The sequence below is a fragment of the Bubalus bubalis genome, chromosome 5, assembly GCF_019923935.1.
Source record: "Bubalus bubalis isolate 160015118507 breed Murrah chromosome 5, NDDB_SH_1, whole genome shotgun sequence".
Lineage (NCBI taxonomy): Eukaryota > Metazoa > Chordata > Mammalia > Artiodactyla > Bovidae > Bubalus > Bubalus bubalis.
Window position 1 is genome coordinate 109,659,117 of NC_059161.1, and position 13,151 is coordinate 109,672,267.

At 40.6% G+C, this 13,151-nt stretch overlaps 1 long non-coding RNA gene across 1 annotated transcript in view; it reads right to left on the reverse strand.

Annotated features, from left to right (window-relative positions):
- Nucleotides 1-13,151, reverse strand: part of LOC123333790 — a 15,490-nt gene continuing 2,339 nt past the window's right edge. The window contains exon 2 of the long non-coding RNA XR_006551354.2: nt 1-309. This is a non-coding gene — a long non-coding RNA (uncharacterized LOC123333790). The remainder of the gene's footprint in view (nt 310-13,151) is intronic.

The window sequence follows — 13,151 nt, forward strand, 5'->3', positions numbered from 1 at the left end:
TTGGATTCAAACGTTTTAATGTAAAAGTCAGGCTGGAGCAATCCTTGGCTGAATCCAGGCTGCTGAATCCAGTATTTTGTTTAGTCTTCAGTTTTTCCAACATTTAAAAAATCAGGAGATTTTACTTGAAAATCTTGATGCTGGCCTCTCGATGAGTGTGACCATTCTGCGGCACTTCCTGTACTGCCGAATGGCAGCAACTACCGGGACCCAAGTGACAGCCTTCTCCACCGAGAGCATCCTGTTCAGCCTGTCACAGGCCCTGCAGACATCTGACATTCAAAATCATGTCTGAATGTTCCTCTGGGTCTGCAGGAAAAAGTCAAAAAACAAAATTGTCTCCTCAGGCAGCAATGAGAGGTAAACGATTAGCTGTCATTCAGTATCAAATGTGGTGCCATTTTCAAAACAGCTGAGTGGAAAAAAGAAACAGGCTCAGAGCCATCTTTTTGTAAAAGCCCATCTTTTACAAAAACTAAAACTACGTACCCATAATAAAACAATTCACATTTTACAAGAACAAATTCAAATAAACTAATACATAGCTATCAAACATTTTGAAACACCTGTGTAGGAAAGGATAGAGGGGAGAATCTCTTATCACTTTTATTGGTGATAAAGAGGAACATATAAATGAAAACTAACAAATATTATCATAAGATATCGCTTATATGTGGAATCAAAAAAAAATGATACAAATGAACTTACATACAAAAACAGAAATCATTTCAGTTCAGTCACTCAGTTCTGTCTGACTCTTTGTGACCCCATGGACTGCAGCATGCCAGGCCTCCCTGTCCATCACCAACTCCCAGAGTTTACTCAAACTCATGTCCATTGAGTTGGTGATGCCATCTGACCATCTCATCCTCTGTCATTCCCTTCTCCTCCTGCTTTCAATCTTGCCCAGCATCAGGGTCTTTTCAAATGTGTCAGTTCTTCACATCAGGTAGCCAAAGTACTGGAGTTTCAGCTTCAGCATTAGTCCTTCCAATGAATATTCAGGATTGATTTCCTTTAGGATGGACTGGCTGGATCTCCTTGTAGTCCAAGGGACTCTCAAGAGTCTTCTCCAACACTACAGTTCAAAAGCATCAATTCTTCTGTGCTCAGCTTTCCTTATAGTCCAACTTTAACATCCATACATGACCATTGGAAAAAACATAGCTTTGACTAGATGGACCTTTGTTCACAAAGTAATGTCTCTGCTTTTCAATATGCTATCTAGGTTGGTCATAACCTTTCTTCCAAGGAGCAAGCGTCTTTTAATTTCATGGCTGCAGTCACCATCTGCAGTGATTTTGGAGCCCAAAAAAATAAAGTCTGTCACTGTTTCCACTCTTTCCCCATCTATTTGCCATGAAGTGATGGGACCAGATGCCATGATCTTAGTTTTCTGAATGTTGAGTTTTAAGCCAACTTTTTCACTCTTTTCTTTCACTTTTATTAAGAGGTTCTTTAGGTCTTCTTCGTTTTCTGCCATAAGGATGGCATCATGTGCATATCTGAGGTTATTGATATTTCTCTTGGCAATCTTGATTCCAGCTTGTGCGTCACCCAGCCCAGCGTTTCTTATGATGTACTCTGCATATAAGTTAAATAAGCAGGGTGACAATATACGGCCTTGAAATACTCCTTTCCCAATTTGGAACCAGTCTGTTGTTCCATGTCCAGTTCTAACTGTTGCTTCCTGACCTGCATACAGGTTTCTCAGGAGGCAGGTCAGGTGGTCTGGTGTTCCCATCTCTTGAAGAATTTTCCACAGTTTGTCATGATCCACACAGTCAAAGGCTTTGGCGTAGTCAATAAAGCAGAAGTAGATGTTTTTCTGGAACTCTCTTGCATTTTTGATGATCCACTGGATGTTGGCAATTTGATCTGTGGTTCCACTGCCTTTTCTAAATCCAGCTTGAACATCTGGAAGTTCTCAGTTCACATACTGCTGAAGCCTGGCTTGGAGAATTTTGACTATTATTTTGCCAGCGTTTGAGATGAGTGCAATTGTGTGGTAGTTTGAACATTCTTTGGCATTGCCTTTCTTCGGGATTGGAATGAAAACTGACCTTTTCCAGTCCTGTGGCCATTGTTGAGTTTTCCAAATGTGCTGGCATATTGAGTGCAGCACTTTCATAGCATCATCTCTTAGGATTTGAAATAGCTCAACTGGAATTCCATCACCTCCACTAGCTTTGTTCCTAGTGATGCTCCTAAGGCCCACTTGATTTCGCATTTTAGGATGTCTGACTCTAGGTGAGTGATCACACCATTGTGATTATCTGGGTCATGAAGATCTTTTGTGTATAGTTCTTCTGTGTGTTCTTGCCACCTCTTCTTAATATCTTCTGCTTTTGTTAAGTCCATACCATTTATGACCTCTATTGTGCCCTTCTTTGCATGAAATGTTCCCTTGGTATTGCTAATTTTCTTGAAGAGACTTCTAGTCTTTCCCATTCTATTGTTTTCCTCTATTTCTTTGCATTGATTACTGAGGAAGGCTTTCTTATCTCTTCTTGCTATTCTTTGGAACTCTGCATTCAAATGGGTATATCATTCCTCTTCTTCATTGCTTTTCGTGTTTCTTCTTTTCATAGCTTTTTGTAAGGCCTCCTCAGACAACAATTTTGCCTTTTGCATTTCTTTTTCTTGGGGATGGTCTTGATCTCTGCCTCCTGTACAATGTCACGAACCTCCATCCATAGTTCTTCAGGCACTCTATCAGATCTAATCCCTTGAATCTATTTCTCGCTTCAATTGTATAATCATAAAGGATTTGACTTAGGTCATATCTGAATGGTCTAGTAGTTTTCCCTACTTTCTTCAATTTAAGTCTGAATTTGACAATAAGGAGTTCATGATCTGAGCCGTCAGTCAGTTCAGTTCCCGGTCTTGTTTTTGCTGACTGTATAGAGCTTCTCCATGTTTGGTTGCAAAGAATATAATCAATATGATTTTGGTATTGAAGATCTTGTGATATCTATGTGTACAGTCTTCTCTTGTGTTGTTGGAAGAGGGTGTTTGTTATAACCAGTGCGTTCTCCTGTCAAAACTCTATTAGCCTTTGCCCTGCTTCATTCTGTACTCCAAGGCCAAATGTGCCTGTTACTCCAGGTGTTTCTTGACTTCCTACTTTTGCATTCCAGTCTCTTATAATGAAAAGGACATCTTTTTGGGGGTGTTAGTTCTAGAAGGTCTTGTAGATCTTCATAGAACCATTCAACTCCAGCTTCTTCAGCATTACTGGTTGGGGCATAGGCTTGGATTACTGTGATAATGAATATAGACTCACAGAAATAGAAAACAAACTTATGGTTACCAAAGGGAAATCGGGCTGGGGAGGGATAAATTATGAGTTTAGGATTAATATATGTACACTACTATATACAAAATAGGCAAACAACAAGGACCTACAGTATAGCACAGGGAACTTATACTCAGTATTTGTAATAGCCTATAAGGGAAAATAATCTGAAAAAGAATATATATATTATTATATATATAATATATATGTGACAGAATCATTTTGCTATATACCTGAAACATTGTAAATCAACTATACTTCAATTAAAAAACAAGTAAAACAAACAAGACCTTGACAAGACCAAAAATGACAGAAAAACTGAGAAGTTCAGTGAACTCATTCAGTCACAACTGATGTAATACCACAAATACTGTGTATGTATATAAATATGTGTTGCACATATAGCTGTCATTTAGTTGCAAGTCTTGTCCAACTTTTTGTGATCCATGGACTGTAGCCCGCCAGGCTCCTCTGTCCATGGGATTCTCCAGGTAAAAATACAGGCGTGGGTTGTCATTTCCTTTTCCAGGGGATCTTCGTGACCCCGGGACTGAATCCAAGTCTCCTGTGTTGGCAGATAGATTCTTTACCACTGAGCCACCAAGGAAGCCCAAATATATGTCTATCTATATATGTGTGTGTGTGTGTGTGTTTGTATCCTTAGCATCTGTGTCAGAACTAGGTCTAAGGCAGTTGTTAATTATTTGGTATCAGTGACCATCCTGAACCAGTAGTTTCCTCTTCAATATCAGGAGACAGCATAGAACAATGGTTAAGCATATAAACTTTGGAGTAACATGGATCTGTGTTTGGACTAGTTCTGCCACTTATCTGTCTGTCCTTGGGCAATTACTTAACCTCTCTAAATCTCAGTTTCTTATCTGTTAGTTCAGAGAGAAACAATCGATAACATAACACTTATACAGAGTTGGCAAGGAAAGATCCCACATGACGCAATGACGATCCATAGATCTGCAACTAAAGCCTGATGCGACCAAATAAATAAAACTTTCTTTATAAAAAAGGTTTTTATGTCTTTGTCGACTTATTCTATAATTTACATCATTCATGGACGTTTCTATTGATCGGTTATTCTATAATGCATCATATTTTCCTGCATCTTTGCATGCCGGGTCATTTTTATTTGAATGCCAAACACTATGCATATTTTCTTGTTGGGAGTTGGATATTTTTGGATTCATATACATATCCTTGAGCTTTTTTTCCTGGGACATGGTTGTTGTTGTTTAGTCACTAAGTCATGTCTGACTCTTTGCAACCCCATGGACTGCAGCATACCAGGCTCCTTTGTCTGTTTGATTCTCAAGGCAAGAATACTGGAGTGGGTTGCCATTTCCTTTTCCCGAGGATCTTCTTGACCCAGGATCAAACTCTTGTCTCCTGCATTGGCAGGTGAATTCTTCACCACTGACTTACAAGGGAAACCTAGGACATAGTTATCTTACTTGAAATACTTTGGTACTTTCAAGAATAAGGATAGCTTTCAAACTTTCACCTAAGGGAGGACCAGAGTAGCCTTCAGTAGGGGCTAGTTTTCCCTACTACTGAGGCAATTTCTAATTATCCGGTTTTTCCCACTGTGGCTGGTGGGAACACAAAGTATTCTTGGCTCTTAGTGCATGTGTGCTAAGTCGCTTGTTGATGTTTGGTCACAAAATCGTGTCTGACTCTTTGCGACCCCATGGAGTGTAGCCTGGTAGGCTCCTCTGTCCATGGCATTCTCCAGGCAAGAATACTGGTGTGGGTTGCCATTTCCTTCTCCAGGGGATCTTACCAATCCAGGGATTGAACCCAGCTCTTCCGCATTGCAGGCAGATGCTTTAATTTCTGAGCTACCTTAGGTGTAGGTCTTTTTTCCCAAATTTAACATGTATGAGATTGATCCACTTTTATGTATATAGTATTCAACTTTAAAAATACACTGAAAATTTTTTTATGCACTTACTGCTGATGGATGTTTTTGGGTTTGTTTGTTTCTAGAACTTGACAGTTAGGAAGAGTGCTGCTATGAATCCTTAGGTGTGACTTTTGGTGAATTGTGAAATTTGAGGGAGCACAGCCTGTTAGATCACCCTTACTACTGACACTAGTTGTAAGTCATGGGTTCCAAGACCTTCCTTAGTTCTGACAATTTGCTAGAAGGATACACACCACTCACTGAAAACTGTTAAGCTTGTGGTTTCAGTTTATGCTGCTTAATATCTGTGCATTTTCTCTGGGTGATCTCTTCTACCTACATGATTTTAAATCTCATCTATATGCCAACGACTCCCAAATCTGTATTGTCACCCAGATCTCTTTCCTAAGTCCAGATCCAATTGCCTACCAAAATATCTCCACTTGTACATATGGCCTGGAACTCAACATGTCTAAAACTGAATTTATCTTCTACTTTAATTTCTGCTTATATATTTCAAGTTTCAGGGAATGGCATTTCTATCCATCAAGTTAGCCAACTTAGAAATGTAGGTGCCAATCTTGAGGCCTTTTTCTCTCTACCTTCTCATCCAGCTACTAAGTCCTTAAATTTCTTCTTTCCTGCTATCTCTCTAAACCGTTTTCTGCAGATTCAGGTATTCATCATTCCTCCCTTCAGTAATGGAAACAACCAGCCTCCTACCTTTACATTCACTATTTCCAGTTTCATTCACTTGATATCTGTGTCTTGTTGCTTCGTTGATCTTTCATAAATACAAATAGAATCATTTCCTTAAAGTTCTTCAGTGGCTCCTTGCTGCCATCAAGATAGTGTCCGAATTTCATGTAGTGACCTAAAGCTATGATATAACTGCCTATCTCGACTTCCATTAATTTATTGACTTACTCTTTTAACAAATTTTTGAGTCCCTACTACTCCAATGCTAGACATGTGGATATAAATGGGGGAAACAGATTAAATAAGTGATTACAATTTAGCAGGATGAACACTCTGATAAGAGAAGTTCAGGATGTCCCAGGAGCTCAAAGGATGAACAGGGAGGTAGCTGGAGAAGGTTTCACAGAAGATGTGATGGATGAGGAGGACTCGCCAGAAGAAAGATATGTATGTGGGGAGGATGGAGGGAGGCAGAAAGAATGCTATGTGAAGACCTAGTAGGCAGAGGAAATTGGTGTGTTTTAGGAATGATGACTGACATAGAGAGTACAGAGAGACATGTGGTAAAAGAGGTATGCAGACACAGACCCCCCAGAGCCCTTACAAATCATGATAAAAAGTTTAGACTTTATTCTGATGGGAATAGGAGCCACTCAAGGGTTTTAGGTAGAAGAAAGAGTAATTGAATTTCCATTTCCTAAAGGTCGAGGGGCTACTGTGTAGGGAATCAATTAGAGGCAGTTGATTGGAAGCCCAGTAGAGATGGAATCAAGGGGATGGATTTGAGCATTTCTTTAGGGAGTACAATCAAAACTACTTGGTAACTGGGACTTCCCTGGCAGTCCAGTGGCTAAGACTGCACTCCCAGTGCAGGGAGCCTGAGTTCAATCCCTGGTCAGGGAACCAGATCCAGCATGTCACAGCTAAAAATCCTGTGTGCCCCATTTAAGATTCAACACAGCCAAATAAATAAATACATATTTAAAAAAAACAAAACTATTTGGTAACTGATTGGATATGGGAGGTAAAGGAGAGGCAGCCAAATACGGCCTCGTCATATTTGCAGCCGCATTGTCCTGGTTCCTGGAACAGACCAAGCAAGTTTTGATCTTACAGCTGTATCCTTGGTTTCCTCTGCTAATCCCAGACCTTTACATAGCTGGCTTCTTCTCTGTATTCAAATCTAAAGACAAGATCAGCTCCTCAAACTTGCCTTCCCTTCGAAGAGCCAGTGGCAGCTGCCCTGCCAATCAGTCTCTAGGACATTTTCATGTTTTACTTTTTAAAATCACTTATCACTATTACATTATTTTATTCTATCTATTTACTTGAATGTAAACTCCATTAAAGCAGACATCTTGTCTGTCTTGCTTACCACTAAATCCTATTACTTGAAAAGAGTCTGGCAAATCGAGGGCACTCAGTAAATAGGAAGTTTATCTCTTGCCATTTCTCCTCCTCTTCTATTCCGGCCATAATGGACAAATTACAGTGCTCTAAATACTCTGGGTAGCTTTGCTGGTGTTTTTTCCTCTGAGTAGAATTCCCTTGCGATCCTTTGTTCTCTTTGCTAATTCCTCATTGTCCCTTGAGACTTTGCGTTTATCCCATTGCATTTTCTTGTCTGTTTTCCCACTGGAGGGAAGCATGTGCGTGCTAAGTCACTTCAGTTCTGTCTGACTTTTGTGACCCTATATACCCGCCAGGCTCCTCTCTTCATGGTATTCTCCAGGCAAGAATACTGGAGTGGGTTGCCATGCCCTCCTCCAGGGGATCTTCCCGACCCAGGGGAACCCGCATCTCATATCTCCTGCATTGGCAGGCGGGTTCTTTACCACTAGCGCCACCTGGGAAGCCCCACTGGAGGGAAGCAAATTGAGGGCAAACACATAGCCAAGATAGGTACTGGGCTGGCCAAAAAGGTTGTTTAGGTTTTTCCATGACATCTTACAGAGAAACCCAAATGAACCTTTTGGCCAACCAATAGATACAGAATAGGCACTAGGTAAATGCTTATATGTCTGGGAGCTTGTTAGACATGCAGTCTTGGCCTTTACCCAAGATGAACTGAATGAGAATCTATTTAGCAAGATCTCCAGGTGATGGGTTTTGAATTCGAGGGGTGCTACTTTAGTGGTGATACACAAAGCCCTAATTTAACCGAGTGGCCTTGTGAGCCATAAGGGAGGGCAGGTGTGGTAAGGAGAAAAGCATGAGGGACTTCCCTGGTGGTCCAGTAGCTAAGACTCTGTGCTCCCAATGCAGGGTGCCCAGGTTACATCTCTGGTCCTGCCAATAGTAGTAAACAGATCCCATATGGAACTAGATCCCATATGCATCCTGCATGCCGCAATTAAGACCCGGTGTAGCCAAATAAATAAATACAAATAAATATGTTTTTAAAAAGACAGTGTTCTGGGAACCTGGCAAACCAGGTTGGATTCTTTTTTCCTAAATCAATTACGACACTTAGATGGTTGTGAAATAATAAATGGGAAAGGTCTGGTACATGGTAGATACCTAATAAATTATAGTACTAATGTCTCTCCCCTAGAATATTCTAAGGCTTGAAACTAGGATTTATGGCTTCTGGAGCTAGTATTGACATCAATTCACTAAATCAAGAAAGTACGGAGTTAGAAGGGACTTTCACATAGATCCCATTTAGCAGCCCTGTGTTATGGAGACTAAGGCTTGAGGTTAGACTGGAGATCAAGTCTTCTGAGTTCAGTGCTCTGCCACACAGCTTCCTCAGTAAGGAAAATAATACACAATAATACACAATTATTGCACAAAATAAATAATTACACAAAAATACAATTAGGAAAATAATACACCTTCTACTTGCTTCATGGATGACACCCAATATTCAATAAGTATGCAAGAGCTCTTTAAAAATGTAAGGTATAATTGTTACTGTTTTTAAAATCTAGATTGTATTATACATGTTGGAATTTGTAAAATGCCCTTCATCAGGCAAGTTAGATTCACCTATTAAATTCTTTCTAAACTCACACTTTTTGGGCATTTATTTATTTTAAAAACTTTTTACTTTATATTGAAGCATAGTGGATTAACAATGTTGTGACAGCTTCGTGGTGACCCAAGGACAAAAGAATGCAAAATAGGAAGTCAAGAAATACCTGGAGTAACAGGCAAACTGAGCCTTGGAGTACAGAATAAAGCAGGGGAAAAGCTAATAGAGTTTTGCCAAGAGAGTGCACTGGTCATAGCAAACACCCTCTTCCAACAACAAGAGACAAGACTCTACACATGGACATCACCAGATCATCAATATCGAAATCAGATTGATTATATTCTTTGCAGCCAAAGATGGTAGAAGTTCTATATAATCAGAAAATAAAAAAAAGACCCGGAGCTTACTGTGGCTGAGATCATGAACTCCTTATTGCTAAAATCAGATTTAAATTGAAAAAAGTAGGGAAAACCACTAGACCATTCAGTTCAGTTCAGTTGCTCAGTCGTGTCCAACTCTTTGCGACCCCAAGAGTCGCAGCACATCAGGCCTCCCTGTCCATCACCAACTCCCAGAGTTCATCCAAACTCATGTGCACCGAGTCGGTGATGCCATCCAGCCATCTCATCCTTTGTCATCCCCTTCTCCTCCTGCTCCCAATTCCTCCCAGCATCAGGGTCTTTTCCAATGCAGGTATGACCTAAATCAAATCCTTACAGTTATACAGTGGAAATGAGAAATAGATTCAAGGGATTAGATCTGATAGACAGAGTGCCTGAAGAACTATGGATGGAGATTTGTGACACTGTAGAGGAGTCAGGGATCAAGACCATCCCCAAGAAAAAGAAATGCAAAAAGGCAAAACAGTTGTCTGAGGAGGCCTTACAAAAAGCTATGAAAAGAAGAAACGTGAAAGGCAAAGGAGAAAAGGAAAGATATACCCATTTGAATGTAGAGTTTCAAAGAATAGCAAGGAGAGAGAAGAAAGACTTCCTCAGTAATCAATGCAAAGAAATAGAGGAAAACAATAGAATGGGAAAGACTAGAAGTCTCTTCAAGAAAATTAGAGATACCAAGGGAATATTTCATGCAAAGAAGGGCACAATAAAGGACAGAAATAATATGGACTTAACAAAAGCAGAAGATATTAAGAAGAGGTGGCAAGAACACAAAGAAGAACTATACACAAAAGATCTTCATGACCCAGATAATCACAATGGTGTGATCACTCACCTAGAGTCAGACATTCTAGAATTCAAAGTCAAGTGGGCCTTAGGAAGCATTACTAGGAACAGAGCTAGTGGAGGTGATGGAATTCCAGTTGAGCTCTTTCAAATCCTAAGAGATGATGCTGTGAAAGTGCTGCACTCAATATGGCAGCAAATTTGAAAAACTCAGCAGTGGCCACAGGACTGGAAAAGGTCAGTTTTCATTCCAATCCCAAAGAAAGGCAATGCCAAAGAATGTTCAAGCTACTGCACAACTGCACTCATCACAAACACTAGCAAAATAATACTCAAAATTCTCCAAGCCAGGCTTCAGCAGTACGTGAACCGAGAACTTCTAGATGTTCAAGTTGGATTTAGGAAAGGCAAAGGGACCAGAGATCAAATTGCCAACATCTGCTGGATCATCAAAAAAGCAAGAGAGTTCCAGAAAAACATCTACTTCTGCTTTACTGACTATGCCAAAGCCTTTGACTGTGTAGATCACAACAAACTGTGGAAGATTTTTCAAGAGATGGGAATACCAAATCACCTGACCTTCCTCCTGAGAAATCTATGCAGGTCAAGAAGCAACAGTTAGAACTGGACATGGAAAAACAGACAGGTTCCAAATTGGGAAAGGTGTACATCAAGGTTGTATATTGTCACCCTGCTTATTTAACTTACATGCAGAGTACATCATGAGAAACACTGGGCTGGATGAAACATAAGCTGGAATCAAGATTGCAGGGAGAAATATCAATAACCTCAGATATGCAGATTACACCACCATTATGGCAGAAAGCTAAGAGGAACTAAAGAGCCTCTTGATGAAAGTGAAAGAGGAGAGTGAAAAAGTTGGCTTAAAACTCAACATTCAGAAAACTAAGATCATGGCATCTGGTCCTATCATTTCACGGCAAATAGTTGGGGAAACAGCGGAAACAGTGACAGACTTTATTTTTTTGGGCTCCAAAATCACTGCAGATGGTGACTGCAGCCATGAAATTAAAAGATGCTTGCTCTTTGGAAGAAAAATTATGACCAACCTAGACAGCATATTAAAAAACAGAGACATTACTTTGTGAAGAAAGATCCATCTAGTCAAAGCTATGGTTTTTCCAGTAGTCATGTATGTATGTGAGAGTTGGACTATAAAGAAAGCTGAGCACCAAAGAATTGATGCTTTTGAACTGAGGTTGGAGAAGACTCTTGAGTCCCTTGGACTGCAAGGATATCCAACCAGTGCATCCTAAAGGAAATCAGCCCTGAATATTCATTGGAAGGACTGATGCTGAAACTGAAACTCCAATACTTTGGCCACTTGATGCGAAGAACTGACTCACTGGAAAAGACCCTGATGCTGGGGAAGATTGAAGGTGGGAGGAGAGGGGGGTGTCAGAGGATGAGATGGCTGGATGATATCACCAACTCGATGGACATGAGTTTTAGCAAACTCCTGTGAGTTGGTGTTGGACAGAGAGGTCCAACATGTCCAAAGCGTCAGACATGACTGAGCAACGAACTGAACTGAAGGAGGAAAGAGCAGATAAAACCAAGGAGGGTCTTGGAATACAGGAATGGAAAAACCAGACCTTTATTATCCTTCCCTCCCATCCCCAATGTTGTAACTCTTAATGAATTTCAGGTCCTCCTGACCAGCATAACCTGTCTCCTCTCCTTCCGCATAAAGGGAGAAGGTATGTCTTTCTCTCCTGCCCTTCCTCCCATATAACTGCCTCATCTAAGACCCCTATCCTGCTCCTTACACCCTGGGTATAAAAATGAATCAAGGACCCCTGTTCAACATCAGCTCTCTCTGACTATCAGGAAGCTGGCCCCCTGTGCTGGCAGCGACTCTCCCCTCACCACTCTAATAAACTTGATTCTTCTTTCACTCTGCCTCATGTCTGGAAATTCTTTTCCAACCTGCACCCGGACCGTGACACGTTTCAGGTGCATGACAGAGCAACTCAGCCATACATATACATGTATTGGTTCTCCCCCGAGCTCCCCTTCCATATAGGGTGCCACAGAACATTGAGCAGCGTTTCCTATCCTCTACAGTAGGTCCTTATTAGTTATCCATTTTATATAAAGCAGTTAAATTCACACTTTTGAGAAAGGCTGCAGCTTGGAGGGATCACTGCTACTGTAATAATTACAATAATCAGTTTATCATTAAACCACTTAAATCTCCTTATAACAAGATAGCTAAGACTCAGCAGACGACCTGCTTATATTTTAATCAAAATTAAGTTCCAAAAGAAATAAAAATCATTTCTATGTAGTTCCTTATAACAAATAGTTGAAGATATTTACTCTTGTGACAAAAAGAAAGTTTAGGAACGTCTCCTCTTTGTGATGACTTTAAGTGTTAACTCGCTCAGTCATGTCCGACTCTTTTGCAACCCCATGGACCTTAGCCGCCAGGCTTCTCTGTGCATGGAATTCTCCAGGCAAGAATACTGGAGTGGGTTGCCATTCCCTTTTCCAGGGCATCTTCCCAACCCAGGGATTGAACCTGAGTCTCTTATCTCCTGCATTGGCAGGAGGGTTCTTTACCACTAGCGCCACCTATGAAGCACTGCAGAGTAATTATGACTCAAATTAAGTAGGAAGGGGAATTCCTTTCCTGGCCACAATGCAGTAACAGGACCTGAATTCACTTTCCATTTGAAACAATACAAAAACAGACAACACAGGGACTTCCCTGGTGTGGTTAAGACTCCATGCTTCCACTGCAAGGGGGGCAGGTTCCCTCTCTTGTTGGGTCACTAAGATCCTGCAAACTGTGAGGTATAGCCAAAAAAGAAAATAAATGCATTAAGTAAAACAGACAACATACATGAAACAATTTATCAGGCAACACGGAACAGGCATCCTGAGAGGGAAGGCAAGTGAGATGAGACCTCTTCCTGCTCCACCTTTCCATTCTCTTTAATTGTGGAAAAAATCAAGCAGTAGATTTATAAGAAAAGGAAACTTGACTGGATAGTCATAGATCTATTCTCAGTGAAAATGAAATTATTGCCAAGGCAAAAACAAATAAGA